The 5,287-nt window shown below is 35.3% G+C and overlaps 1 pseudogene; it reads left to right on the top strand.

Moving 5' to 3' along the window:
• Positions 1 to 752: 752 nt before the first annotated feature.
• On the top strand, positions 753 to 1,716 carry LOC113629611 (serine/arginine-rich splicing factor 3 pseudogene; annotated as a pseudogene).
• The last annotated feature ends 3,571 nt before the right edge of the window (positions 1,717 to 5,287 follow it).

The raw sequence follows: 5,287 nt of genomic DNA, 5'->3' as shown, positions 1-5,287 counted from the left end.
GGAGAAGCAAGTCCGATGGAGAAACAAAATCAGCTGAAGTCTCATGTAGCCCCAGGATTACAAGGCAAACTACCAGGCAGACCACCATCACATCTCATTTCACAAGGGGCCCTGCCAAACAGAAACCTGAGGAAGACCCTGAAAAAGCAAAATCAGATTATTCTGTCGATGAAGACGAAAAAGACCAGGAGGAAGAGAGACGTAGAGTTACATCCAGAGAGTGAGTTGCTGGACTGCTCCCTGCAGAAGAACCGGGAAGAGTAAGACCAGGGACACACGTGGAAGAAGAAAGAGATGATAAAGTAAAGCCTGGTAACCTCCAGGAAAAAAAGAGACTCAGAAGTCAAACCGAAGGATTAACACCTAAACAGAAATCTAAGGAGGAGCCAGACAGAGATGCGAGGCCCGAAGGAGCTCAGGCTGAAACGAATGAAGGAGAAGACTAAGTTGAAAAGAGGCACAGAAGTGAACCCAAAGATCTAGCTAGCAAACGGACACCAGAAGGAAAAGAACCTGAAAGAGTAAAACCACAACTTTCTGATGAGAAAGATGAGGATTGAAAGATAAACAGATCCCAGATATATTACTGAAATATCTACAGAAGTGCTTCTAAAAGGAGAGGAGTCCCTTCCTAAACATCACCACTGGGCTTCCCTGGTGGCGCAGTGGCAAAGAATCCGCCTGCCAGGCCATTTTGTGGACGATGGGTGTGCAAGAGCATCTGCGGGTGCCACGCGGGAGGGGATTTGAGCCTCTGCGTTTCTAACCCGAGATCTCGAAATGCATCGTGATTTCTGTCCATTGGAGTGTAAAGTTTATGTAGGTAATCTTGGAAACAATGGTAACAAGACTGAATTGAAATGAGCTGTAGGCTATTATGGACCACTCCGAAGTGTGTGGGTTGCTAGAAACCCTCCTGACTTCGCTTTTGTTGAATTTGAAGATCCCCAAGATGCAGCCAATGCTGTCCGAGAACTAGACGGGAGAACACTATGTGGCTGCCGAGTAAGAGTGGACCTGTCGAATGGGGAAAAGAGAAGTTGAAATCGTGGCCGCCTCCTTCTTGGGGGTCGTTGACCTCGAGATGATTACCGGAGGAGGAGTCCTCCACCTCGCCACAGATCTCCAAGACGGAGAAGCTTCTCCCGCAGCTGGAGCAGGTCCCTTTCTAGATATACGAGAAAAGAGAGATCACTGTCCCAGGATAGAAATCACAAGCCATCCCGATCTTTCTGTAGGTCTCCTAGCTGATCTAGGTCAAATGAAAGGGAACAGAAGACCACTTTGCAAGAGGAGTGGTGCACAGGAAATAACTTCATTTGACAGGTGTATGTACAGAAAATTCAAGTTTTGTTTGAGACTTCATAAGCTTGGTGCATTTTTAAAATGTTTTAGCTGTTCACATTTGTTTGTCTCTTGGAACAGTGACACATAAAGGTGTAATTCTCTGTGTTTTGAAATGGATCACGTGAGGCATGTAATATGAAGAATTGTTACTTTACAATGTTCCCTTAAGCAAAATTGAATTTGCTTTGAATTTTTAGTCTTGCCTAGACTGATAATAAAACTCGAATAACTCCTGACCAGCTTAAAAAAAAAAAAAAAATTTTGAGTGAAAGACACTAATAAACACACCAAAAAAAGAACAGCAAGGTCAATAAATTCTTGAAAAGATATAATAAAAATATGAGTTAAAGTAAAATATTTTATTTGTATTATATTGGCAAAATTGTTAAGAGTTATTACGGATGCAGAGGAAAGATTATCCTGCTACACCTTCCGTGAGGGGATAAGATGGAGGGCAAATTCTTTCAAGAAGCAAAAAAAACCAAAAAGTGTGCAGAAAGCCATAAAAACCCCTTGATCTAACAATTCTAATTTCACTTAATTATTCTGAGAACATGTTTAATAATAGGAATAGTTTGTACACTATTGTTTATAAGCTATTAAAGAATAAAACTTTTGATTTGTATTTATTATCATGAAAATATGAGCATGTTATGCTGTTCATTTTTAAATGATCAAAAATGTATTCAGAATGATCTCCTTGTTAGAAATAAGACTATGCATACATACATACACACATATATACATACCTTCTTATAGTAGCAACTCATATACATACACACGCACATATATATGAACATATATATGTGCCTATATAACAGGTTGTTAACTAAAAATAATTATCTTTAGGTGGTAACATTGATGGGTTTAATATATTCTTTATTGCATCTCGTCATTGTTTTAGTGAGTCTCTATAGCTTTTAATAAGAAAATAATACAAACTATAATAAATTATGTTAAGCAAAGGAGTAGGTGAGGATAACGAAGACAAGCTACAAACAAACAAAACAAAAATGTAGTCAGTTAATTTATATCATGAAGTCTAAATACCTGAACACCAGTCATCACTGGTATTGTATTCTACATTTATGTTTGCTAATGTTAAGGGTAGTATAGTCTTGTCTGTTGGAAAGTATTGATGAAACAAATTTAGGTTAAAAGTTTTAATAAATCTATCTGCAGCTTCCCATAATTACAAACACATATGTGAATCTTTTGTACATAGGGATTATATAAAAGATGACACGGGCTTCCCTGGTGGCGCAGTGGTTGAGAGTCCGCCTGCCGATGCAGGGCACACGGGTTTGTGCGGTCTGGGAAGATCCCACATGCCGCGGAGCGGCTGGGCCCGTGAGCCATGGCTGCTGAGCCTGCGCGTCCGGAGCCTGTGCTCCGCAACGGGAGAGGCCACAACAGTGAGAGGCCCGTGTACCTCAAAAAAAAAAAAAAAAAAAAGATGACACATGCCAAACAATTTTTCCATCACTGTTGAACTTGAAAAGGTTCCTTTGCATCTGAAGTTTAAAGAACCTCTGATATGTGATTATGCATTTTTGCTTCATGAAGTACATCCCTACTTCTACTTTCTGCACCCTTCAATTGATGCACTGACTGCTCAGTTCCCCATATTCCTTTGGACAATTAAGTGATGTTAAGGTTAATGTCTGCTATAGCATTCCTTTTGAGCCTCTGTAAACATCTTGCTCCAAACTATTTCCCATAAATATTTATTTAAGATTCTAATAGCAGGCCTTTCCCATTTTACTATATCCTTGATTTCTTGCTTGGGAGGTTGGTTAGGTTATGTGACTGCATTTTGGGTTATCCTTTTTGATATTCAGCATTGACATATGACTCATAGGTGGCCTGGTTTTGTAAAGACATGTGCAAAATATATGAAAGGAGTATTTTGAAAGTGTTTCATAGTATGACATAATAATAGAAAAAGGGTTATATGGCATGACATAAAAAGAAAAAATAATATTTGTTAAGATACAAAAGAAAGTAGAATTATATTGGTGATAATACTCTTAACAGAAGGACATACCAATCAGTGTTTTCAGTTATATAAAATTCTTCCATCTGGTACAATTCTAGCAAGAAAATAAATATTAAGGTGGAGTACTGAATCTCATTTTACAGGGTTAATAACAATAATAAAATAGAGTGGAGAAAATCTATTCTCGTGTGCTCATTTCTTTTGCAGCAGCATACAGCTGGGTTCTATCTTTTATTGTGTATATTATTTAAGAATTCTATTTCTTTAAACTTTGATCATGTAATTTTCTTACATCTGGTTTTATTTGACACTTGCTAGAGAGTGTGTATAAAAGGTTAGTTGAACATGTACACTCAACTATAGTAAAAAGAGTGTAGATCTTTCATAAATATACATGTATAATATTTATATGCAATTTAATTGCTATTTATATTGACAATAAATATCTGTCAGTGTGGTTTAAAATGGTTTAAACTAGTTAAAATTATAAGATGTTATTTTAATTCTGAATCTTACTTTTGGTTGTTGCTACCAATCTATTCCATATATATTTAATCTGCTACCACATATATCTTAAAATATGTTTATTTTTTCTGTATCTTAGCATTGATCATTAAGCACTGTAATTACAGGTTGAGACTTCAGATTCTGGTCAACTCTGTGACCCTGAGCAAGTAACTAAACCTCTCATTACTTAGCTGAAAATGGGTTTAATCATAGCATTTACATCATAGCGTGATTGTAAGCATTCAAAGTGATAATGCACATAAACTAATTAGAATGCTGGGTGGTATGTAAACACTCAAAAATGTTACCTGTCATTATTATTTACCTTTATGATTACATTGCATGTGTCCTCTTGTGAAGTAAGAATTTACTATCTCCTTAGAATCAATTATTTTAGGTTAAAGTGAATCTGTAATAATTATCAAAACTGTCTTATTCAGCAAAATTTATGAATATTGAATTCCAGAAGTTGCCCAAATGCTGTATTATTTTTTCCAAAGTAATTGTTCTAATCTTTACTCATTGAAAGGGCATTTATTTGAATAAAACATAAGATACACAAGAACAGAAAAAAGTAGAATGGTATCTTTCTGTTATAAAAAGGAAAAATAAGATTATTCATATATGAATATTGAAATATGATATTGGAGATGAAAATAAGACTCTTAAGAGAGTCTTAAGAGTCTTAAAAATAAGAATATTCTTAATAGAATTTTTACTTTAGAACCATGTAAATTTTATATATTTGATTTATAAAAATTAAAAAGAAAAAAATGGGGCTAACACATAATGTAAACATGCACGAGAATGCATTATTTCAGATAACTTTGAAATACAGTATGGTGACTGTGCCTTAAGGCAGCTAGTCTACAGGGAGATATATTCCATTGCTTGAAATAATAGGTACTATATAGGTTAGAGATATGTTCAATAATTTGATACCTGAATCTTTCACTTCAGTACCACAATATTATGTTTTTAACTTCAGGATAACCCCCGTGAGATCTTAAGAATTAAATGATGTGTAAATGAATGTTTCACAACACTTGATTTTCTTCACTTTTCAGAAAAAGATATTAATGATAAATATTTTAAAATATGTTAAAACCACATGAAATGTCACCACACAACATGACAAAAATCATTTTTAAGTGCCAAAGGCAACTGAAACAACATACCACGAAGAAAATGAAAAGGCAAGTCACTGACTAGGAGAAAATATTCACAACACATACATCTGAGAAAGAACTTATATCTAGAATATATAAAGAACTCTTACAGCTCAATAATAAAAGGAAAAAACAATTTTAAAATGGTCACGAGATTCTAACAGACACTTCATAAAAAAGATGTACAAGTAAGCACATGGAAAAGTGTTTGACATCATGGAATGCAAATGAAGCTGCAATGGGATACCAGCGCATATTCACTAGA

This window comes from Aethalodelphis obliquidens, unplaced genomic scaffold (genome assembly GCF_003676395.1).
Source record: "Aethalodelphis obliquidens isolate GAN/ISIS:26980383/991018 unplaced genomic scaffold, ASM367639v1 scaffold27, whole genome shotgun sequence".
Classification (NCBI taxonomy): Eukaryota; Metazoa; Chordata; class Mammalia; order Artiodactyla; family Delphinidae; genus Aethalodelphis; species Aethalodelphis obliquidens.
Note: the sequence above shows the minus strand (reverse complement) of the source record. Positions and strands in the feature narration are given on the sequence as shown.